The sequence below is a fragment of the Mchenga conophoros genome, linkage group LG14 (assembly GCF_057382185.1).
Source record: "Mchenga conophoros isolate Kocher_MC1m ecotype Shallow Benthic linkage group LG14, M_conophoros_male_GT1.1, whole genome shotgun sequence".
Taxonomy (NCBI): domain Eukaryota; kingdom Metazoa; phylum Chordata; class Actinopteri; order Cichliformes; family Cichlidae; genus Mchenga; species Mchenga conophoros.
In genome coordinates, this window is record NC_140539.1 from 29,903,453 (window position 1) to 29,928,633 (window position 25,181).

Here is a 25,181-nt window from a genome sequence, read left to right on the forward strand (position 1 = left end):
TTTGTCACCTTTGTTGTGCATTTTACATCTTACAACTTGATAGTGTTCATCCAGCTGTTCTACTATGCTAAGCCTACTAGAAAGGTGTAACTTCATGCTACTGTCCATATGGCTACAGCTAGTTTATTTTGTGTTTTGCACTTTTCTGTTAAGTGCTTTAAGTGGTGCACACTCGAGGTGGTCCAAAATGTACTGATACCAGAAGGCATTCCTCACCCATGTCTAATTAGTCAACTGCGCTTCCCATATGGTGTGCTGGAGAAAGTTAGTATATATGCTCTCCAACAATTCATGGACTGCTGCTGAATATTCAATTTTCAATGGTCAGGTCCAAGCACTTTATTCTTTCATTTGTTTTGATAAACAGCCTTAATATTGGATGTTGCCATAAATAAACAACTGAATTTAACTTTTCTATTACAACAGCACTTGAATTTGCTATCCTCAGTCAAATGTGCCTTTTCTCTTTTGGAGGACAAGGGTGCCTTCAATGTGGCAATGTGTAAATGGCATTGTACTATCCAATCAAATACGTAAATGAGGCATATTGTCCCTGCCGGTAGACCTGCCTTTTGTGTTCCTGTATAGTTTTTTGTGTTTTCTTCTCCTCCCCTCCCTTCCCTGTGTCTCTGTTTTGATGTGGGACGTTTAGGACCAGGACGTTTGGGCACCGAGTGCTGTTCACCCTGGAAGTGCTCCCGCGCTGGAGATTGCCCCATCTGATGCCCATCAGCCACTGCCACGTGTAGCTGATTAGAGTCTTCAGGGGCATCCCTTTTTATACTCGTTAGTATGGCCATGGCTGGCTTTTTGTAAACATCTTTTTTGTAACGATGTTTTTGATTTGTTTTCACTAAGAGTCGGGAGCGGAGTGTTTCACGGGAGAGGAGCCAAAGCTGGGCATTGGAGTTTATTGTTACCATGATACATGCCACGCACACTTGCACTGTGAGTGATTCAGGAGGCATCACCTTGGGAGCCCCAGTGCATTGCATCCAGCACATTGTTTATTTATTGTTGTTTCATTTTCAATCATTTTCACTGTTCATAAACACACTGTCTTTTGAAGAGTTCAGCATTTGGGTCCTCTGCATACCTCAGACGTTACACATACGTTACACAGACGCACACACCTGCCTATACATACAAACGTGGACACAGACAGCAGAACAGTGCAGCAAAAACACATAATAATAATTGAGTGGCCACTTTCATGAGTAACTCCTATAAGGCTTACATGATTTACTCATGAAAGTGGCCACTTTCTCATTACTTTCATATATTGTTTTAGTAAGTATCCAAAACATACAAGTTTCATTTATATAATTTTTCAAGGGATCTTATATCTGTTTTCAGGGGATATAAGATCTGGGGGCGGGGGGTCTGCTTTAGCTGGTACAATGACCTCTAACCTCTAAAGGTTGGTAGAAACAAGAAAGAAACTGTGTGTTTTTAAGAGCACAACAGGCATCCATCTCAGTTACTATAAAAAACATTCACGTGAACCAGTTGAATGTAAAAGAAGCACAGAAAATTTCATTGGCATTAAACTTTGTCCAGAAGATGGAAATTATGCTGCCTTTCTAGACTATGGAGAAAAGCGTTAGGTGCAAAAAATGAAATCTTTTTTGGCAGCCACTCTTCACGTGTACTATAGGTGGCTGCTTCCTGTCATTCTGCATTTCTGCATTTGGAATATATGTACACTGTGCCAACTGTGTTGAACTTTGCAGAACATGCAAATCCTCACTGAGCAGCACCTTTGTGCTGTGCTTTGCTCAAGGCAGCAGGAAATTGTTTTTGTGTGGTGGAAGCAGTAGAAAACAATAGACTTCAATGGACAGTTATTTAAGACAAAAAGAAGAAGAAGAAAGAAATGGGAAAAGAGTAGAACGAAATGCAAGCACTGTTGATCTCATAGTTATATTTACTGTATACTGGTTCAATTATATTTTTTCAACAGTGGTTCCTATAACAGCTTTCTTATCGCATTCTATTAAATGCAGAAATAGTCGAAAGCAATTGTGATTTTTTTTTTACTGTGGTAAATACAGTAAAATAAAAATACAGTTTTTTAAAGAAATTATTATTAGTATTATTAGTAGTATAGTTATCACTAATAATAGTAACAATTTATTTTATTGTTAAATATCAGAACAGTTATAAAATACATTTAGAATTCATATTTTTGTTGCAGTGATTCTTATCAGTGAATTACAATCAGTACCAAATATGTTTTTAAAAATATTAATTATTCCATCATCCGTTCATGATAGTAATACAATTAAAGTTGTATTTGTTGCTATATATTGTGCATCTATGTTGATTGAATTCTGAGGAAGTTAACCATGTCATATCAGAGAAAAAAACAATTTTGGTCAAATTGAGCACATACCCTAAAATAAGTGAATAAATTATAATAAAAAAAATAATAAACACTTGACAATTATTTTCATTTAATTTTCTGGGGGGGGAGGGGGGGTTAATGCATAACAATATAGCATCATAGAGCATGGAAAGCAAGTTGCACAATTACTAATAAATTGAAATTCATCATTATTTACATGAAATTTTTCTTGCATATTGAAGCAGTTTCCCTGTATAGATTTAGAATTTAGTATTTATATTTCTGATGTAACTCAAATTATGTTTATTTTGAACAGGATGAAGTAGGCATAAGACTTTTCAGTACAAGAAAAATGTTTTCATCCCTGAGGCCATAGATCAGAGGACTCAGGCACCTTGGAGCAATATTAAACACGATGTAGTTAAAATATCGGACATTTCGAAATAAACTAAAATCTATCTGAAGTAGTGCAATTTCTATGAATGGGCACCACAGCTGAATGAGACAGAGCAGCAACTGGAAAGCATGAAGGATCACTGTTTTAAGCCCCTTATGTGTCAACTTCTTTTTATCTCCTGATGCAGCTTTGGCCACTTTCATTATTTGAACATATGAGTATGCAATAGTGGTGCCCATAATCAAGAAATAACATTGATACACAGCTGATCGAACATGATCCTGCCATCTGTAAATAGTAAATGTCTCTCCACTACATATCATGGATTGCTTGTAGAACTTAAGTGAGGCGGAAGCAAAGAACATGGACAGAATAATTATACAAGGGCCAGAGCTGAGAACATGAATGATCAGGATACAGTACATAGTGCTGCGTGTGGAGCAGAGCTGTCCATGACGCAGGGGCATACAAATGGCCACATAGCGCTCCAGAGTCATTGCTGTCAGAGTAACTGGTGTGACAATGAAGTAAAGAAGTACAACAACAGAGATAGTTATACACAACCACACTTGTATTGTAAATTCAAATTGGCTCAATACAAGTAAAACATCTGACACCAATAACAAAACACTGTCTGACAGCAGTGTTACAAAAAATAAGGTGTAACGTGCAGATGTGTGAAAGGATTCCTTTTTAATAAAGATCACAATGAGCAACATGTTGATGCAAAGAAAAATTATTACCAGGATCTGTACAATAATGACCCGGTCATAGACTGGTCGCTGCAAAAAAACATCATTCACTGAGTTGTTACCTGCCATAGAGAACAAAAATATGTACTTCTAAGAGTTCATTAAAGTTTTGTCAATAAATATAAGATTTTCTTTTTAATAAAAATCAAAAATCAAATCCAGTGAAGAAACCGCCCATTCTGTTCCAGAGCCAAATGTCTTCTGCTGCGTTCCCTGCAATTTTCTGAGAAATGACTGTGCATCATGAAATTGAAGCTTACAGCAACTAAGAATAACAATTACACATGACACTTCCTTCTACTGTGTTGTCATCTTCCCTTAACACCCATTCTCCTCAATATAGATGCTTTTAAATATGTAATTGATGGTATACTCAGGAGACTTTGCAGTAAAGTCAACATAACAGAACTGTAAAAGAACTGTAAAGTTGGTGTTTGGCGACAAGGTAATCAATTCTGTCAATCAATAAGACAACACCCCTCTATTTTAGGTTTATGTCTTAAAAACTCCTAAACTGATGTGACTTTGACATGTACTATTTCTGTTTGTGAGGTATTCAGTTAAATGAAAACTGTCCTTTTGTTTTTTCCTCAGCATTTTCTCTTTTAATGTATTTACTATAAAGAAGGAAGTTTAAATTTCAAGAAAATTTCTTGTATTTCATTTTTTTCCCTTTTATTATTTTAAAATGTATAGACAGAAGTTAGTAACACATGACATGAAAAACATCAGTTATTTATATCCTAAAACTGACCACATACAGATTGGCCAGTTGGTAGGTTTAAATATAAGTGGCTACCTCAGATCATCAGTAATCCACCCAGCAGAGACTTCATGGTCCCACTGCACACACTGTTTGTACGGTATGTGACTGTCTGTACTCAAGTAAACTACTCCAACACATGCATTTGTGACTAACATGGGTTAAAAAAAAAGTCATTTAAGACACCTTTGGCATAAAGACGGGTAGGTAGATCGGGGTCATTGACCCAGTATTTCAAGTTTCTGTTTTGGACACTTGCAAGACTTGTACTTTCATCCAAAATAAATGGTAAATGGCCTGTATTTGTATAGTGCTTTACTAGTCCCTAAGGACCCCAAAGAGCTTTACACATCCAGTCATCCACCCATTCACACACACATTCACACACTGGTGATGGCAAGCTACATTGTAGTCACAGCCACCCTGGGGCGCACTGACTGAGGTGAGGCTGCCAGACACTGGCGCCACCGGGTCTTCTGTTCTGGTTCTGCTCATTGTGAATGTTACTGCATTGATTTCTTAACTGAAGATAAAAACATTGAGAGTTAATTCTGTAACTGAAAACGGAAGTGATAAATAGTTATATGGTAAAATAATAAATGAAATTATTATTTTAGATGTGCATTATTTATTCAACTGGAATATGACTATATAATTACAAAAAACTTAGTTTTATCATTGTGCATATTTTGCTTAAATGGCATAGATACACTACACTAAAGGATATAAACCAAAAAATTACAAGATCGCAATCGTTTGTAGATATTTGTAAATTCTCCCTTACAAAAAGGGGTGGGTACCGGTATCCGGTGCCATTATGGCAACCGGTAGTAACCAGAACGAAAAAAGCAGCGCACATTTCGGTGCTTTATTTCAGTGCTTTTTTTTCCCCTGAGATGTCATACACTTTGGATTCCAGCCAATCATTTTACCTTTGCAAGCGTAGTAGGTGGGCCCAGGTACATACGTTCTTTTAGAGCAGAGCTACAGATTAAAAATGCCCAAGGCGAAGCAGTCAAAAGTTTGGCTGTACTTCACAGCAAAAGATGCAAACTTAGCAGCCTGCAACAAGTGCTTTAAGGTGATACTGTGCAAAGGAGGTAACACCTCGAATCTGATGAAAAACACCTGCCGATGCATAGCGTTTTTTTTTTAAAAGCCGAGAAATGCGCCGTATTTGATCACTTGCTGCGAGACCTCACACCGTGCACATCTACTGCAGATGTGGTGCCTGTTATCGGACCCGGAGTTAGCAACATCCCCCAAGAACCCGAAGAGGAGAGTCCTGGCCTGTTGCCCTGCCAGTGTAGCAGAAGTGATGACTGATGATGATGGCAGCAGCAGCTGTTCTTCTCTGGGCGAGTAGCTTAATGTTGTTCGTGTGTAATTTACGTTGAGTAGGCTAACCACGTTATTACATTAATGCATGTAAGGTGAACTAGCAAACACCATCGTAGTTACATGCAGCTCTCTTCTTGTTTGATGGCAGGTACTCCCTTCACCCTGGCCAAAAAAGCTAAAATGACCAAAGAAAAAGTGGGAAACAGCTAAACATGAGAGGTTTTTGGACAAAGTTTGTGTTTTCCCATTGTTTAAGCACTGCTTCCAGCCCAGAGTGATACCATATATACAGTGTTGGGAAGGTTACTTTTAAAATATATTCCATTACAGATTACAGAATACATGTCCCAAAATGTATTCTGTAACGTATTCCGTTATGTTACTCAATGACAGTAACGTATTCTGAATACTTTGGATTACTTAATATATTATCATCTTTTTTACAACTACGTGAATATACTATTGCTGTGATTTATTACTGTTACTGAAGGTCCGAACCGTAGTAAAGGGACCTCTGGCTAATACGTCGGGTTCTGTGTAGGGCTGTAGCCGAAAAATAGCTTTACTTTGTTGTGTGGAGAGGCGTTGAAAGGCTGTTCCAACGGAACTTATTGTTTCGGAGGAAAACACGAACACAGCGTACAGTCGAGTCTTAATAGCTTACTTACAACTGGGCTCGTCAGGCACTCTTCTTGGCTGCAGTGGTTATTATTATATTTACATGCTTCCAGCTCCCGTTTCTGCTCGATGACAGCTTGTACTTTTCCACTCCCCTTTTTCTCCCTCCTCGTGCTCACAGACACATAACGTGTATGGCAGTCCATTCTCCCTGCAGCACGGACTACAATGCCCATGATGCTACATTCTTTAGAGCAGTAGCATTCTGTTAGCATTCAGCTTAGCACAACAACAACAACAACAAAAAGACGCTCTCTCACCCAGGAAACACACAGAGAGAGAGCGTCACCCTGTAATCATGGCAACCGTAACGCTGCCGCCTGGAACAACAGAACATAGCTGTCAAACAAAACCCAAACAGTCCTGACCCGCCACAATATGAAACAGGAAAGTACCGCCGTGTAATCCATTTATTTCAACAAAGTAACTGTATTCTAAATACCACATTTTTAAATGGTAACTGTAACGGAATACAGTTACTCATATTTTGTATTTTAAATACGTAACAGCGGTACATGTATTCCGTTACTCCCCAACACTGCATATATGCCCTATAGCTGCAGAAAAGGCTAACGTTGTTATCTTTTTACAAAAAAACAGCTAAACATGAGAGGTTTTTGGACAAAGTGTGTGTTCTTCATTCTTTAAGCACCGGTTCGAGCACCGTTTAAGCACTGGCAGAGTTTCAAAAGTACCAGTTTGGTACTGGTATCGGATAAAACCTAAACAATACCCATCCCTACTTACAAATAGTTTCTGATTTAAAAGTCAGATGCAAAAGGGTTTCCTCTTTTTACAATATAAAAAGAGGAAACGGGCATGATCTTTTGGCCAGGATCTTTTTTTACGTCAGCCAGCTCGGTTCCCATCAGGCGCCGTTCTGTGGAAGTGGCCCCCACAATGGGAGTAAATACCTGGCTGGAACATTCTGTCAGGTTGGAGGGCAAGAAAAAGACCCAAAACACAGGGCTTCCTGGTTAGCAACAGCAAATTTATTTATGCTTGGACACATCTTTTGTAAATACAATATTCAGTTTCACTGTTATGCTGATGACACCCAGCTTTATCTGTCTACTAAACCTATTTTTGCTTTCCCTCTGTCCTCTCTCACCCTCTGCTTAGCTGAACATCATGGTTCAATAGTACTAAACTCAATAGTAACAAATCAGAGCTTCTCCAGGTAAATTAGCAGATGTTGGTTCTCTGAGAAAGGCAATCTCCAAACTGTATTATGTGCTTCTTCAGGCAAGGAAGCATATTAAATGGGAAGGGTATAACAAACAAAAGCTGAGAGAGGATTTGTAATTTTCATTGGTACTCAGCAAGTTCAATATCTTGGAGAGACCACTGCTGGAAGAACATTATTAGATTTTTCAAAACCCCTCATCAAACTAGATATAAAAATGGGACAGTGGAATGCTGGAGAAGATGTGTATCACAAGTGGCACATCATTACCATATCTTTTGGGATTGCCCTAACTTAAAAAATTACTGGCTGGCGATTCATAAAACTCTGTGTGAGGTCTTAAATATAAAATTTGATATTAATTTTGTAAATTTGTACTTGGAACTGGTTGCTGGTTCGGTCCGGGGAGGGAACACATAGCTCTTACAAGCACTATTAGCGGCCAGCTAAAAATTAATAACCAGAAAGTGGCAAAATCCAACTCCGCCAACACTTGAGGATTGGTTTCATGTGATTTTTGAGATATTTAAAATGGAAAAATCGACATTCTCCATAAAAATTTGAAAAGACCAATTCTACAAAATATGGAATAAATGGACTTGCTTGTCCCCCCTCCACCCTGAATTTAGATAATACCAGCCCTGAATTGGTGTATCTCCCATGCACTGTACAATGTCAGGTCAACCCTCTACTTCACAATATGTATTAATTGTACTTTATGTAAATAAGTTAAACATGCTGCACTTTGTATACACTGTCAAGCCACCGAGTTCACTTTTTGTTATTTGAATGAAAAACAAAAGGACTAAGAAAAAATTCTTTTTTTTTTGACTAAATAATATCAATGCCCTTTATTGTAACATGTTCTTTTTCAATAAAAATATAATTTAAAAAAGAAGGGGCTTTTTATTATTATTATTATTATTAGTAGTAGTAGTAGTAGTAGTAGTAGTAGTAGTGGTAGTAGTACAGTGAGCAAAGAACAGTGAAGTTTCAAAAATGTGATCCCTTCCATGGCAACTCCTGACTCTGTTCAGTGTTCTTGATCTGTGGTGTGTGAGGTGAAATCCAAAACACAATATTTACAGCTGTGCACTGCTCCTGCCAGCCCTCTCCTTCCCAGGTTCCTCACAAAACAAGACACGACGATTAGTTAAATTTTTTTCTTAGGCAAGGGATAAAGACAGACTCACCCTGGAGCTGGGGCTGTACTCATTATGTCACCCAATGAGCCAGCATTGACGAAGTTCAGCCTCTCTGTCAAGTAGTAGGCTAGATGATGAAGATCATCAGCAGAGGCCGGTGAATCTTGATTGGCTTTAGCGCAGAACCTCCAAAGGCCTGGTATGACTCATACACTGGCACACAGACCACACACACACATACCCACATAAAAGGAAGCAGGGGAGTTTCGACGCAAGGCTGTCCTTGGTGGAGATTCTTCACCGAGAATTTAAATGCTTGCGAGAATCCCTGGAGTACAGCCAGCAGCAGGTGGAAACGCTTGCTGCTGAAAATGCCACGCTAAGGGAGTCGGTGAAATGTCTCACAGATAATGTTACCCAGCTCAATAGAGAAAATAAAAAAATAAAAGAAACAGTTATCGATCTACAAGCTCGTAGCATGCGTGATAATCTGGTATTTTCTGGTATTCCAGAAGCCGCTGGAGAGGACGCGGAGACCACGGTAAAAAGCTTCATCAAAACCCACCTGAAGCTGCCGGAGGACACTGTGAAGAACATCGTCTTCGATCGGGTACATCGCCTCGGCCCCATTGGGGCTACGGCCGGGAGACCACGTCCTATCGTGGCCAAATTCGGCCACTTCAAACAAAAGCAACATGTGAAAAGCCGCGGCAGGGAATTAAAAGGAACGGACTTCAGCGTGAACGACCAGTTCCCCAAAGAGATCTTGGAACGACGCAGGGTCCTCTTCCCAATCCGACACGGCTTCATCCAGAAGGGCTCCCGCGCTGTCATCGCTGTGGACCGGCTGTACGTGGACGGACAGCTCCACCGCGACCCCAACATCACTCCGTGGCTGTATTAACCTCACACCAGATAAGAATCAGCTACACCATTTCCCTATCCACTCACACTAACTTGCATTAACATCTGTTTAACTTACCAGTATCAAATCGCATCTTAAAGTGTGATTTCATAGCAGAATTAACACCGTCACTCTCCGTCAGTGATTTAATTGGAATGTTTACGTTTTGTTTCTGTTTTTTTTTTCTTCTCGTTTTTTTTTTTTTTTTTTTCCCCTCCTCTCTTTTCCCCCTCTTGGTTTTATGCTGCTCACCCCTGTCCTTGGTTTCTTTCTTTATTCCTTTCACTGCCTCGATCACCTGCTTCGACACTCATCCACAAACATCCTTTATTTCGACACATACGCACCATGCGCTCAACGGCAGCACATTTACATCAGTCAGACAGCGCACACAGTCATATAAGATACACACACACTTAAGCCAAGCCTACTCATATTAGTAACTATGCATACACAAAGTCAGACTCAGGGAGCATCTCGCCACACATTTTTTCTCTCTCTCCTTCTCTTTATTTATGAACAAGTGACGTATTCTCTCCACCTGTCTAAGCGACGCACACAGCATACATCCCTAGTTATACACAAACATCTATGGGTACACTGAGGTTCATTACATGGAATATAAATGGAGCTGGCTCCAGAGAAAAGAGGTTAAAAATATTTAACCAACTCAAAAAACTACAGGCAGATGTTGTCCTATTACAAGAGACCCACAGACCTCTTAGAGGTTCGAATGAACTTAAAACACCTGAGTTTCCCAATGTGTTCTCAGCTTGTTATAATTCTAGACAAAGGGGAGCAGCAATTTTAATACATAAAAATATTAATTTCACAGTACTCGATACAGTTATAGATCCAGAGGGCAGATTCTTAATCATTAAACTATCTATACGTGATAAAAAGCTATGTATTGCAAGTGTATATGGTCCAAATGTTGATGATCCCTCATTCTTTCACGGTTTTTTCAGTGCACTCTCTGAACACTTAGATGGCACACTTGTTCTTGGAGGTGACCTCAACCTTGGACTAAATGAAGACATGGATAGGCTCAATACAGCGGGAACTCAGCGTAATTGGCAGTCCACAAATATAATCAAACAGTATATGAGCGACTTTGGTCTTTGCGATGCATGGCGCTCCCTTCACCCCACCAGTAAGGAATATACTTTTTTCTCACATGTCCATCACTCCTACTCTCGTCTGGATTATTTTTTGGTCAGCAGCTCACTGCTGAACGACATTTCAGACACTGAGATTCACCCTATAGCTGTCAGCGATCATGGTCCTGTATCTTTAACACTAATGCACAAGAATAATACTACGCCAAGAAAAAACTGGAGATTTAATATATCACTACTTAAAGATGAAGACTTTATTAAATATTTTAAAAAAGAGTGGACTTCATATTTGAACTATAATGACACTCCCGAAACATCAGCTTCTGTTCTATGGGAAGCAGGGAAAGCTGTGATGAGAGGTAAAATAATTTCTTTCTCATCACATAAAAAGAAAAAAGAAAACAAAAATATTCAGGAATTAGAAAAAACATCAAATCACTAGAAGAAGCCTACGCGTCCCACCAAGATCAGGAAACATTGAACAAAATACGCAAAACAAAACTAGAATTAAATGAGATAATTGATAAAAAAACAAAATTCTTAGTACAAAGACTACGCCTACAAAATTATGAACATGGTAATAAATCCGGTCAATTTCTAGCAAACCAGCTAAAAATAAATAAAGAAAAAACAACTATATGTGCTGTTCAAGATTCATCTGGGAACACATTATATGAACCGATACAAATAAACAACATTTTCAGGGATTTCTATAAAACGTTGTATTCACCACAAATAAACCCATCTAAAAAAGAAATTGATCAGTTTTTGGACAACATAACTCTTCCAAAATTATTGGACACTCAAGCAATGGCACTGGATTCACCACTGACACCAGGTGAACTCCAGGAAGCCCTGATAAGTATGCACAATAATAAGGCTCCAGGTCCAGATGGCTTTCCTGCAGAATTCTACAAAGAATTCTGGTCGATTCTAGCACCAGTTTTCTACAGAACGTTGTTGGAAATTAAAGAAAAGGGCAGACTTCCATCAAATATGAATTCTGCAAACATTAATCTCCTGCTAAAACCAGGCAAAGACCCTGTATATCCCTCAAGCTATCGTCCAATATCCCTTATAAATGTAGACCATAAAATAATCTGCAAAGCTCTCTCAAAGAGACTGGAGAAAATAACCCCCCTCTTAATTCATCCTGACCAAACTGGTTTCATAAAAGGTAGGCACTCATCAACAAATACACGTAGATTACTTAATTTGATAGACTCATACAGTAAAAACCTAGAAACTACAATATTCTCTTTAGACGCAGAAAAAGCATTTGACAGAGTTAACTGGAAATTTCTATTTGCAACTTTACACATATTTGGTTTTGGATCCTCTTTCATAAACTGGTTAAAAATATTATATAATTCCCTAACAGCTTGTGTTAGAACAAATGACCAGACATCCTCCAGCTTCTGTCTCTTGAGGGGCACCAGGCAGGGATGCCCACTCTCCCCTTCACTATTTGCAATTTTTATTGAACCACTAGCAGCAGCAATTAGACAGAATTCAGTAATTAAGGGCATAAAATGCAAGAACGTGGAACATAAAATCAGCCTTTATGCGGATGATGTGTTACTCTTTCTCCAAAATTCACAAACCAATATCTCTGGGGTGATTGAATTGATAAACTCTTTTGCAAGAATATCAGATTACTCAATTAACTGGTCAAAATCTACAGTCCTACCGATTAATTGCTCCTTCCATAATTCCTCTTCTACACCACTGCAATCGGGAAATATAAAATATTTAGGTATTAATGTTTCTCCCAAGCTTGCAGATCTAACTAAATTAAACCATATCCCACTTTTAAAGAAGGTAGAAGATGATCTGGCTAGATGGAAATGTCTACCCATATCACTCATGGGAAGGGTTGCCGCTATAAAAATGATGGTCTTACCAAAAATAAATTATTTATTCTCAATGATCCCAACTAAACCGCCACAAGATTGGTTCAGATCTCTAGATTCATGTATGTCCAAATTCCTTTGGAAAAATAAACCCCCACGTATAAGCTTAAAAACACTACAAAAGACCAAGGATAAAGGAGGACTAGAACTGCCTAACTTTCAGCACTACTTCTTAGCCAACAGGCTTCAGTTTATCTCAGGATGGCTAAAACACACCCTCTTAGATGAACCTTGGCTAGATGTAGAACAAGCACTCTGCAATAATCTAGAGATCTCAGACCTACCATTTATCAGCTCAAACATCCAACGACATGAATGCTTTAAAAGCATCAACATCAGCTCTTCTCTGACAGCATGGTGGGAGTTTCTAAAATTGACAGCGTCTTCATTAATCCCATGCAAACGTACACCTATCTGGAACAACCCTGACATATTACAAAACAATAATATGATAAACTTTTCAGATTGGAGTGATAAAGGAATCAAATATTTAGAACATATACTAGAAGGAACAGAATTTATTTCATTTGACGGACTAGTTACACAATATGGGATCAACAAGAAAAGATTTTTAGAATATCAACAAATTAAATCCATAGTAAAAAAGAAATTTAAACCGGGTCAAGTTGAACTACAAACACCACCAAGTGTGGTTCAATTTCTTACTCTTAAACCCCCCAAATTACTATCCAAAATATACAGAATGCTTTCTAAAACAGATGAATCAATATCACTTCCTATTGCAAAATGGGAAGCGGATTTATCAGTTAACTTAGACCTAAACTTCTGGTCTCAGATTTGCTTAAAAACCTTTCATCTAATTAGAAATCCCAGTCTTCAATTAATTCAATACAAAATATTACATAGAGTACACTATACAGGTCATCGGATGTTCAAGATGGGCTTTACGTCTACCAACAACTGCTCACACTGCCAAACCAATTCACCGGACAATTATATCCACGCTCTTTGGTTCTGTCCACCAGTTCAGAAGTTTTGGCGCGAGATATGTGAAGACTTATCGAAGTGTCTGAAATGTAACATTCCAACTTCCCCCTTAGTGTGTTTGTTGGGCAGCTTAGATAATGTCACTTCAGAAAAGAATATCGCCCATATGGTTTTCACTGCCCTATGCATAGCCAAGAAAACAGTCCTCATGAACTGGAAAAATAAAAATAATCTTAATTCTAACCAATATAGAAATTATCTATTAGATTACATTAGTCTTGATACAGCCTCTGCCACCACATCAGATCAATTGCTCTGGGCCCCTTTTATCAGCTCCATCACCTAGTGGGGGTGGGGGGTCATAGTTTGGTCCCGCCTTCACTGTTGTGATTGGTGTGGGGGTAGGGACAGGCTTAGGGCGTCGGGGGGTTCCCCGGAGGCATCTTCCTTGGGGGGCTCAACCCGGGGTAGCGGTCATGTCCGGTTAGGGGCTCTGTTGGCTCTCAGGTGACTGTTTCCTCGCGGCTGCGTGCAGCGGGGCTAGGGGAGGGTCTGTGCTGACGGACGTGGGTTACTGACCTGGTAGCCTGGCTGGCCCTGGGTGGGTCCGGGATGGGCGTGAGGTTCTGGGGGCGCTCCGTCTCTGGGCTGGGACCCGGACCGGGCCTCGGGGGCTTGGGTCCTGGTTGGTGTGTTGCCGGGGTTGTGGGCGGATGGGTGCATGGGGGCCCAGCCCGGGAGCAGGGTGCCGCCGGTGCGTCGAGCCACCTGGGGGGCTCTTCAACTGGTGGGGGAGATTGTCACATCTTGCAGGAGCTTTCCTCTCCTCAGGAGCTCCCTCTGCAGGAGGGGGAGATACAGGAGAGGTGGAGGAAGATCTCAGCCTGGGTGTTTATTGTCTTATGTAGTCTGGAAGATGAGTGGATGGTGGGGTGGGTGCAGTTTTCTCTGTGGTGGGGTTGGGTGGACTGTCCCGGGCTCTGTGGGGCCGGGCGGCGCTGCTGCACTGGGCCCGGTCTGGATGGGCCTGGGCCCCCTTTCCCTGGCGGGTCGCGGAGTATGGGGGTGCCTACTGGGGTCAGCGGGGGAGCTGGCCCCAGGGAGAGGTCACTTGCCCCTCCCTTCCTTCCCTCCCCATCTCCAGCTGCCTCCCTCTTCCCGCTCCACCACAACCACCCACACATGCAGGGCCTTGGAGTAGGGGTATGTCACCAGGGTGCAGAGGAGGCTACCCCCCCCCCCCCCCTGTCCCCTTCTGGCTGCCTCTGCCTCAATTTTATACATATAGGATCTTGGGGGTGGGCACGATACACGGAGTCCAAAGTACCATCAGGGTGTACACCCCACCCCTGGCATCGTTGCCCACCTCTCAATTTTAAATACACGTAGACATTGAGGGCTAGCAGGAGGGACCATGCGCTTACCTGCTGCTCTCTGGCAGGTAGCTCCATGCCCTCCTGGGTTTTAAATGCACCTTAGAACACACATGCATCAACATTACAATGAGCGGGTGGAGGGAGGTTTGGAGTCTTCTCTCACCCCCGTTCTCTGCGACCTGCTGGAGCAGGGGGGCTAGGAGGAGGAGTTGGCCGTCCGACTGCGGTCTGGAGTGTGGAGCCTTCCTGCTGCTGCGGAGTCGGGGCGGTCTGCCTCCCCCCACCGCAGGGAAAAGGGAAACACCACCTGGGTCTGGGTGCAGTTCCCCCCTCCAGGGGCGGGGGCACCTAGACCCGGTTTGTAGAGTACGCTTGGGGAGTGTGATCGTGTGTACAACGTCTCTTTATGTCTGTCTCCACGTTGGTTGAGTGTGGAGTAAGTGCATATGAGAGCATGAGGGTGGGAATGGATGTTTGTATCTGTGTGTGCCTGTATGTCTGTGTCTATATGTCAGGTTGGGTGTCAGGCGCCACCTCTCTGGGGACATCTCAGGCCCTCCAAGGTTTGGAGGCCTATCTCCCCCTACCACCACTTCCCCTGCCAGTGGCGGACCCCCTCAGACATCGGTGCGTTGGTGGTTCTTTGTGTCCGGGGATGGGCGTCCAGGTACACACCGGCTCACTCCTTGGCGGCCGCTTATCGGGGCCTGGAGCCTGGGGCTCGCTCGGGCCACTTCGGAGGTGGGGTGCCCCCGGCCTCTCGGCCTGGGGCTCGGTCACTCAGGCGCAGCTGGCTGCCGGCGGAGCTCACGGGCGCGTCACTGCAACTCCCCCTGGCTTCTGCTCCGCGGCTGCTGAGTGAGCCCTCATCTGGGACTCTCCTCAGCTCTTTCCGGGACAGTGGCGCAGCTGCCCCTCTGTTGGTCTTCCTTGGTCTCTTGTGTTCTGGGGGCCTCTGGATGTCTGGAGTTTTGATCTCCTCCACACCTGCTTCAAGCCCTGGAGGACGGGGCTGTGGCCCCCCCACACCCTCTAGCAGATTATTACATGAAGGAACCTTTTAAAAAAACAAAAAACAAGCGCGTCCATGCTCACAGGTGTACACACGGGTGATCACACCCACAAACTACACCCTTTTTGGCTCCTACCTCAAAGCACACTGTGTTCTGTTGATCTTATGTGCTGCACAATAATGTTTAACATTTAGTATTTACTGTCATATTCCCATATATCATTGTGATGTTGTTTATTCTATTACTCTTGTTCTCTTCTGCTTGCTTTCTTTTTTCTTTCTCAGCAGGTGATCCAGGTGATTGATATATGCATTTTTTTTCTCTGCCCGTTCTGTTGGTTTTTGTCTTTTGCCCTTCTCCCCCGTCCCTCTTCTCAGCTGTTTCTCTTTCCCTCTTTCTTTCTCCCCTTCTTTCCCCCAGTCAAGTCTGTCCCGTATTCAGTAAGTGAAAATAAAATAAACAATAAAAGGTGAATCAAATGGACCATTACGGCAAGGCTGGGATGGTCAGTTTGGTAAAGTAAATCCGTTGGGCATCTTTCTTTGCCTTTAGACAACAATTCTGATGGCAAAAGAGCCAAACGGGACAGGCCAAAAAAAAAAAAAAAAAAAAAAAAGAAAATTAAATAATTTTTTCGGGAGCCACTCTTCATGTGTTCTTCAGGTGGCCGCTCCCTGTGATTCTGCATTTATGTTGGTCACTCGAATATATGTCACACTATGTTTACTTTGTTAAACGTTGCAAAATGCGCAAATGCTCCCTGACCAGCACCTTTGCGCTGTGCTTTGCTCAGGGCAACAGGAAAATGTTTTTGCATGGTAGAAGCTGTAGAAAAGAATGGATTTCAGAGAACAGTTTTCTGAGACTAAAATAAACACAGAAAAGAGGAAAAAATGCAAACACTGCTGATCTCATAGTTATATGTATACTCATTCAATGACATACTTTAATAATAATAATGGCTTTCTTATTGCGTTTAAATGATATTTATAAGTTTGCATTTACATGCAGAAATAGCATGTCCCTCTATAAACCACCACTTTATATACATAACATATATTTTTTATTTATATTTGTACATTTTATATATTTTTTCTCTTAATACTGTTCATTAGTATGTAGTGCTGCAGATTTGTGCAACTGTGCTGTCCCCTCTCCTCTTCACCCTGTACACCTCTGACGTCTGCAGTAACTCTGAATCATGCCATATTCAGATGTTTGCGGACGAAACAGCCATCATGGGGTGTATCTGGGATGACCAGGAAGAGGAGTAGTCTGGTGAGGAACTTTGTCACATGGAGTCACACAAACCACCTGCAAAAAAATAAAATAAAATTCAAAAATCAAAATTCAAATTTTATTTGTCACGTACACAGTCATACACAGTACGATATGTAGTGAAATGCTTGGACAACTGCTCGTGACCTAAAGAAAACAAAAAAGGAAAAGGCTATGAATAAGATAGGAAATAAATATGAAAAATTAAAAAGGGTAAATTTAACTAGGAAGGAATAAAATATAAATTAAGGTTAAAAATGAAATAACTGTACAACACAAATTAGAATGAAGGGTAAATTTAACTGGGAAGAATAAGATAAAGATAAATATATAAATTAAAGTTGAAAATAAAATAACTGTACAACAAAATACACAATACACAATATAGAACTATATAAGAATGTATGAAGAAATCTAAATATAAATAAATATATACACAATAACAGCAGCTGTACAAGTATTAACCGGAAATGAAGAATATAGTGACCAGTGTTGTGCAAAACCAATGTCCAGAAAGTCCAGTGTGTGTGTAAGAACCATATGTGTGGGTCAGTACTGTGTGGTGGTGTGATTGAGAGACCGTATCGCCTGCGGGAAGAAGCTCCTCCTCAGTCTCTCTGTGTTGGTCTTCAGGGAGCGGAATCGCTTTCCTGACCTCAACAGAGAGAACAGTCTGTTGTTGGGATGGCTGAGGTCCTTCACGATCTTCCTGGCCTTGGTCCAGCACCGCCTGCTGTAGATTGAGTGCAGGTCAGGGAGCTCGGAGCGGATGGTGCGCTCAGCTGACCGCACAACCCTCTGTAGAGCTCGTCTGTCCTGCATGGTGCTGTTCCCGAACCAGGTTAAGATGTTTCCCGCCAGGATGCTCTCTATGGTGCACGAGTAAAAGTTCCTGAGCACCTTGGAGGGCAGTTGGAAGTCTCTCAAGCGTCTGAGGTGGTAGAGACGCTGTCGGGCCTTTTTCACCACGGTGTTGATGTGACAGGACCATGACAGGTCCTGCGTGATGTGAACTCCGAGGTATTTGAAGCTGTCCACTCTCTCCACTGGGCACTCATTGATGACGGGGGTCTGGTAGTTCCTCTCCTGCTTAGTGCTGAAGTCCACTATCAGCTCCTTTGTCTTACTGACTTACTCAACACCTCGAAGACCAAGGAACTGGTTGTGGACTTCAGGAGGTCCAGACCAGTTCCACTGCCAGTTCGGATAGAGGGAGAGGAGGTGGAGGTGGTCAACACATAAGTACCTCGGGTTGCGGGTGGACAACAAACTGGACTGCTCATGCAATACACAGCACCTGTATAAAAAAAAGGTTAAGGCAGACTGTACTTCCTCAGGAGACTGAGGTTCTTCAACATCTGCAGGAAGCTCCTGAGGATGTTTTACCAGGTTGCCGGAGTACTGCTCTATGCTATGGGGGAGCAGCACAGCAAAGAAGGACGTGTCCAGGCTGGAAAAACTAATCAGGAAGGCTGGCTCTGTGGTTGGCATGAAGCTGGACACTCTGGTGACAATAGGAGGACACTAAAGAAACTGTTGGACATTATGGACAATGCTGGGCATCCTCTGCACATGGACAGTCTGTTCAGTGACAGGTTGCTTTTCCCAAAGTCAAGGACCAACAGACTTTTTTTTTTTTTTTAACATTTATTTATTGGTTTTAACCGGTTTTACATGGTGCACTGTGAATATTACAAAAAAAATAAAGTAAAATTAAAAAATAAATAAATAAATAAAAAACAAAACCACAACAACAACAGAAACAACATAGTAATAGAAACAAAAACAAAGAAAACCATAACAGAAGGGAAGGACAGATATACAAATCAAGTTAGAGTCTCAGGCTGTTAAGTCCACAGTGTATACGTTGCAGTTCTCCAGAAAGTTGTAGAATTTTGACCATATAGCCCAAAACTTGTCCAGTTTATTTCTTAATGTATAAGTTATTTTCTCCATAGATAGTATAGATGTCAGTCCATTAAGCCATTGCGATAGTCCACATATTTTTTGATTTTTCCAACACAGCAATACAGCGCTTGGCTTCCAAAAGTCCAATCGTTAACAGAGGTCTATTGTTTGCAGCAGGTATAAAATTATTTGGGTATATATTTAAAATACATATTTTAGGATGAAGTGGAATCACATCACCAATAATTTGACTCAACAGATTTATTAGCTTTTCCCAAAAGATTTTCACATGTGGACACTCCCATATACAGTGAAATAAAGTGCCCCTGTCCACTCCACACTTAATACAGGTGTCTGGGATGTTTGAATTAAAATAATGCATTTTTGACGGAGTAAGATATTGTCTTGTTAACCATTTATATTGAAGTAGTCGAGATTGCACATTAACTGTCTGACTCTGGGCCAAGGAGCATGATTTATACCACTCATCATCAGATATATCCATTTGCAAGTCATTCCTCCAAGCCTCTAAAATAGACTGTGTTGATTCTTTGGAATTTTCCATAACAGACTTAAAAACTCCTTTGTCCCACATGCCATCAAACTGTTTAACTCCTCGCTGGAGGGGAGAGGGAGGGTAAACGGGTACAAAGGAGGGTGGGAACAACTAATCTTTAGTGCCTTTTTCATTGTGCAGTATTTATATATATATTATATATTATATATATTTTTATATCCAACGGTGCAATTGACTAGCAATAGTTGAAAGCTGAAATGTGCAATTCCCTGGTATTCTTATTCCTATTTATTCTTATTTATCCTTATTGTATACTCTGTATATGTGTATGTATGGTATATTTCTGTTCACATTCCGCAACTTCTGTCGGTGCTGTGCTACTGGAAACTGAATTTCCTGGAGGAACCCAACTGAGGGATGAATAAAGTTTCATCTAATTTAATCTAATCCAATCTAATCTAATAATCAGTAACAAAGCTGTTTTCAAAATAACATTATTCCATCTTCATCATTCTTCCCCATTCACATAACAGCAATAAAATAAAAGTAGTATTTGTTGTCATATATCATTTGTTTGTCACATAATCCTGATTAATAATTATATTTTTAGGTCTTGTCATGTTGCACATACTCAATCATTTATAAATTTCAGTTAAATTATGTTGCAACAATTCATAACAGATAAAGCTAAATCAATCAAGCTGCAACATCATAAAAACTCATCTCCTATCAGGAAAAAAAAATTATCTTGGACAAATTGTGTAGATACACTTAACATTTATTTAAATTTCGTTCTCTCATTTTAAACTTATGTGTACACTCTACCTGAAAAGTGACATGTAACTACAAACGGAGAGTTGTTTTTAAATGTATAACAATATAGCATCACTGAACATATACAGGAAAGCAAGTTGCAAAACTACTAATAATTTAAAATTAATCATTATTTACATAAAATTACTCCTGCATATTGAAGCAGTCATTTCCTGTATGGTCTGAGGAAATATGAATGGCAGCATTTATATTTCTGATGTAACTCAAATTATGTTTATTTTGAACAGGATGAAGTAGGCATAAGATTTTTTAGTACAAGAAAAAAATTTTTATCCCTGAGGCCATAGATCAGAGGACTCAGGCACCTTGGAGCAATATTAAACACAATGTAGTTAGAATATCTGACATTTTTAAATAACCTGAAATCAATCTGAAGTACTGCAGTTTCAATGAATGGGCACCACAGCTGAATGAGACAGAGCAACAACTGGAAAGCATGAAGGATCACTGTTTGCATATGAGTATGCAATAGTGATGCCCATAATCAAGAAATAACATTGATACACTGCTGATCGAACATGATCCTGCCATCTGTAAAGAGTAAATGCCTCTACATTACATATCATGGATTGCTTGTAGAACTTAAGTGAGGCAGAAGCAAAGAACATGGACAGAATAATTATACAAGGGCCAGAGCTGACACCATGAATGATCAGGATACAGTACATAGTGCTGCGTGTGGAGCAGAGCTGTCCATGACGCAGGGGCATACAAATGGCCACATAGCGCTCCAGAGTCATTGCTGTCAGAGTAACTGGTGTGACAATGAAGTAAAGAAGTACAACAACAGAGATAGTTATACACAACCACACTGACATTGTAATTTCAAAATAGGTCAATATAAGCAAAACATTTGACACCAATAACAAAACACTGTCTGACAGCAGTGTTACAAAAAACAAGATGTAACGTGCAGATGTGTGAAAGGATTCCTTTTTAACAAAGATCACAATGAGCAACATGTTGATGCAAAGAAAAATTATTACCAGGATCTGTGCGATAATGACCCGGTCATCGACTGGTCGCTGCAAAAAAACATAATTCACTGAGTTGTTACCTGCCATAGAGATTATGGCAGGTAGCATTTGTTTTCATATATCATTTGTTTGTCACATAATCCTGACTTTCAATGATATTTTTTAGGTCTTGTCATGTTGCACATACTTAATCATTTATAAATTTCAGTTAAATTATGTTGCAACAATTCATAACAGATAAAGCTAAATCAATCAAGCTGCAACATCATAAAAACTCTACAATTCATTCTGAGAAAGTGAATCATCTTCTATTAGGAAAAAAATCCCTGGGACAAATTGTGTAGATACACTTAACATTTATTTAAATTTTATTTTCTCATTTTAAACGTATGTGTAAACTGCACCGGAAAAGTGACATGTAACTGCAGAGTTTTGTTTAAATGCATAACAATATAGCATCACTGAACATATACAGGAAAGCAAGTTGCAAAACTACGATTAATTCAAAATTAATCATTATTTACATAAAATTACTGTTGCATATTTAAACAGTCATTTCCTGTATGGTCTGAGGAAATATGAATGGCAGCATTTATATTTCTGATGTAACTCAAATTATGTTTATTTTGAACAGGATGAAGTAGGCATAAGACTTTTCAGTACAAGAAAAAAATTTTCATCCCTGAGGCCATAGATCAGAGGACTCAGGCACCTTGGAGCAATACTAAACATAATGTAGTTAGAATATCTGACATCTATAAATAACCTGAAATCAATCTGAAGCACTGCAGTTTCAATGAATGGGCACCACAGCTGAATGAGACAGAGCAACAACTGGAAAGCATGAAGGATCACTGTTTTGAGTCCTTTATGTGTCAACTTCTTTTTATCTCCTGATGCTGCTTTGGCCACTTTCATTATTTGAACATATGAGTATGCAATAGTGGTGCCCATAATCAAGAAATAACATTGAAACACAGCTGATCGAACATGATCCTGCCATCTGTAAAGAGTAAATGTCTCTACACTACATATCATGGATTGCTTGTAGAAGTTAAGTGAGGCAGAAGCAAAGAACATGGACGGAATAATTATGCATGGTCCAGAGCTGAGAACATGAATGATCAGGATACAGTACATAGTGCTGTGTGTGGACCACAGCTGTCCATGACGCAGGGGCATACAAATGGCCACATAGCGCTCCAGAGTCATTGCTGTCAGAGTAACTGGTGTGACAAAAGTATACATAAGCACAAAAATAGTGATGATTATACACAACCACACTTGTATTCTAAATTCAAAATAGGTTAAGATTACCAGGATATCACTCACAAATAACAAAATGCTGTCCGACAGTAATGTTACAGAAAATAAGATGTAGCGTGCAGATGTGTGAAACGATTCTTTTTTTATAAAAGTCAGGATGAGCAACATGTTAATACAAAGAAATATTATTACCAGAATCTGCACAATAATCATCCGGTCATTAGGTCGCTGCAAAAAAACATTATTCACTGAGTTGTTATCTGCCATATAGAACTGAAGCACTTCTCAGAGTTGACAAAGTGTCATTATTAAATGAATTTTAAAAAACAAAACAAAAATAAAGTGCAGTAAAGAAATCTTCTACTGTCTTCTGTAGCCAAATATCTTCTGCTGGACTGCTGAAGTTGTCTGACAGATGACTCATTATTTTTAAAGGTTGCAGCCTTCGAGAATAACGATCACACAAAACCTTGCTACGCAGTGTCATCATCTTCCTTTTACACACATTCCCCTCGATGCCACAATACTATTGATAGATGGAGCAGTCAAGAGAGTTTTTTTTTCTTGTTGCCTGTCCCGTTCCATACTTTAGTAATCAGAATTGTTTTCTGAAGGCCAGGAAAGATGCCCAACGGATTTATTTTTTCAAGTGGAGAAAATATGGCAATGCCATATTGGTCCACTTGATTGATCTATATTATTATTGTTTTTTTATTTTATGTTAAGTTATTACAATTGGACAGACCATTAGACAGTAAAGGAGAAAGAGAAAGAAAGAAAGGGAGAAAGAAAAACGGGTGGAAAGGGGGACTGTAGGAGCAGACAGAGAAAATCTGTTGTATCACCTGTTAAAAGAAGAAAAAAGAAAACAAACAACCAGAGAACAACACAATACAGAGATCAAAGCAACAACCTAGATACATGTAAGTAACACTAAATACTAAATATTAAATGTTACTGAGCAGCACGCAAGACTGACAGCGCACATTATGCGCACGATATGCTAGCAGTGTCCAAGAATGCTTGGACACTGCTAGCATAATGAACATGTTTTTGGACTGGGCTCCCACACAAACACAAAGCAGAGGTTGAAGCATTGCCAAATATGTTTCCAAACCAACTTCCTTGCCAGCCAAAATCTAGAACACATAATGAAACATATCTTGCATTTGGCTTCACCTGCACAACACCTGTCATGCCAAGGATGGTATCCCCGACAGGATTTGTTTCCTCTTTGTCCTTGGAAAAAACAAAGGGGGGCCTAGCAACAAAAGTTTGGGAACCACTATGCTAGAGAGCGTAGGGAGCCATAGCCCTGCACCCCAGAGCATGAAGCAGACATGGAGGGTACCAGGACCGAACATCCACAGGCCTCCCAGAGTGCGAAAGCCTAAAGACGACCACCGGAGAAGCAACCGCGCCACCTTCCTGGAAAGAGCTGAGGAGAGCACCAGATGTGGGGTCACCCTGCAGCCTGTAGGAATGTTTAGCTTATTTTAGAGTTTAGAAATGTGTTAACATAGAATGTAGAATTATTGTAGAGACACTGACACTGCCCTTAATGTAATAAAGGCCTGATTGTGTCATGAACTTAGGAGTATAGTATAGGAGACCCTCCCTAGTTGAACTGTGAAAGTAAAACAGAGAGGAGTTAATGCTGAGTGGAAATTCCCCAGAGAATGTTTGGGTGGGGGTCTCAACATTTGTAACTGGAGAACTGTGGTCTGGAAGGGAGATGGGTTTTTTATGACCTCTAGGGAGTTACCTACACCCACAGTGTTTTAACTGTCACGAACACACATCCACACCACACTCACTCATGTGCACTCACATAGGCATTCATGTGCTCGTGCACATAGACACAGACACAGAGTTTGCAGCACACCGTGGGGGGTTTTATGATGGGGTCGCCTCTATAAAGCTGGCTGTAACTAACAAAGGGGTGAAGATTTTGCAGAGGGACACACCGGCCTCGTCTTCCCTTCTAGAAGTGGATGCTTAAATGAAGATGAATAAAGGTTTTGTGAAATAACTACTGAGTTCCGGTGCCATCTCTGGATGCCTTGACGAATAAAAGAACAGGGGTAAAACTGATTTCACAACAAGCCACAGTGCAGAAGCTACAGGGATCTGCGGTGATGAGCCCGCAGGCTCTGCCAGCAGCCAGTCGTGCCAGAGCGGACCGAGCCCCGGTCCCAGAGGCACTAGGTCTGAGGGCACCCAACCTCCCGAAGGGACCCGACCCGGCCACGGGTGATAGGCCCCGTCAAGCTTCCGCTGGGAGTGCATCAGGTACATACCTGAGCGCTCAGCCCCGGACACCGAGAACCAACAACGTACCGACAGCTGAGGATATCATCCACCAGTAGGGAGTGTGGTGGGTGGAGACAGGCCTCCACACCTAGGGGGCCTGAGATGTTCCCAGAGAGGCGGTGTCATGTTGCTGCTTGCTGTTCTAAAGTGCATTTAAAACACGGGAGGGGCATGGTGCTTCCTGCCAGAAAGCAGTAGGTGTCAGCA

At 40.8% G+C, this 25,181-nt stretch overlaps 3 pseudogenes; all 3 read right to left on the reverse strand.

Moving 5' to 3' along the window:
- Positions 1-2,639: 2,639 nt before the first annotated feature.
- Positions 2,640-3,565, reverse strand: LOC146560055 (odorant receptor 131-2 pseudogene; annotated as a pseudogene).
- Positions 3,566-20,632: 17,067 nt separating this feature from the next.
- On the reverse strand, positions 20,633-21,482 carry LOC146560056 (odorant receptor 131-2 pseudogene; annotated as a pseudogene).
- Positions 21,483-22,005: 523 nt separating this feature from the next.
- On the reverse strand, positions 22,006-22,980 carry LOC146560057 (odorant receptor 131-2 pseudogene; annotated as a pseudogene).
- Positions 22,981-25,181: the final 2,201 nt, after the last annotated feature.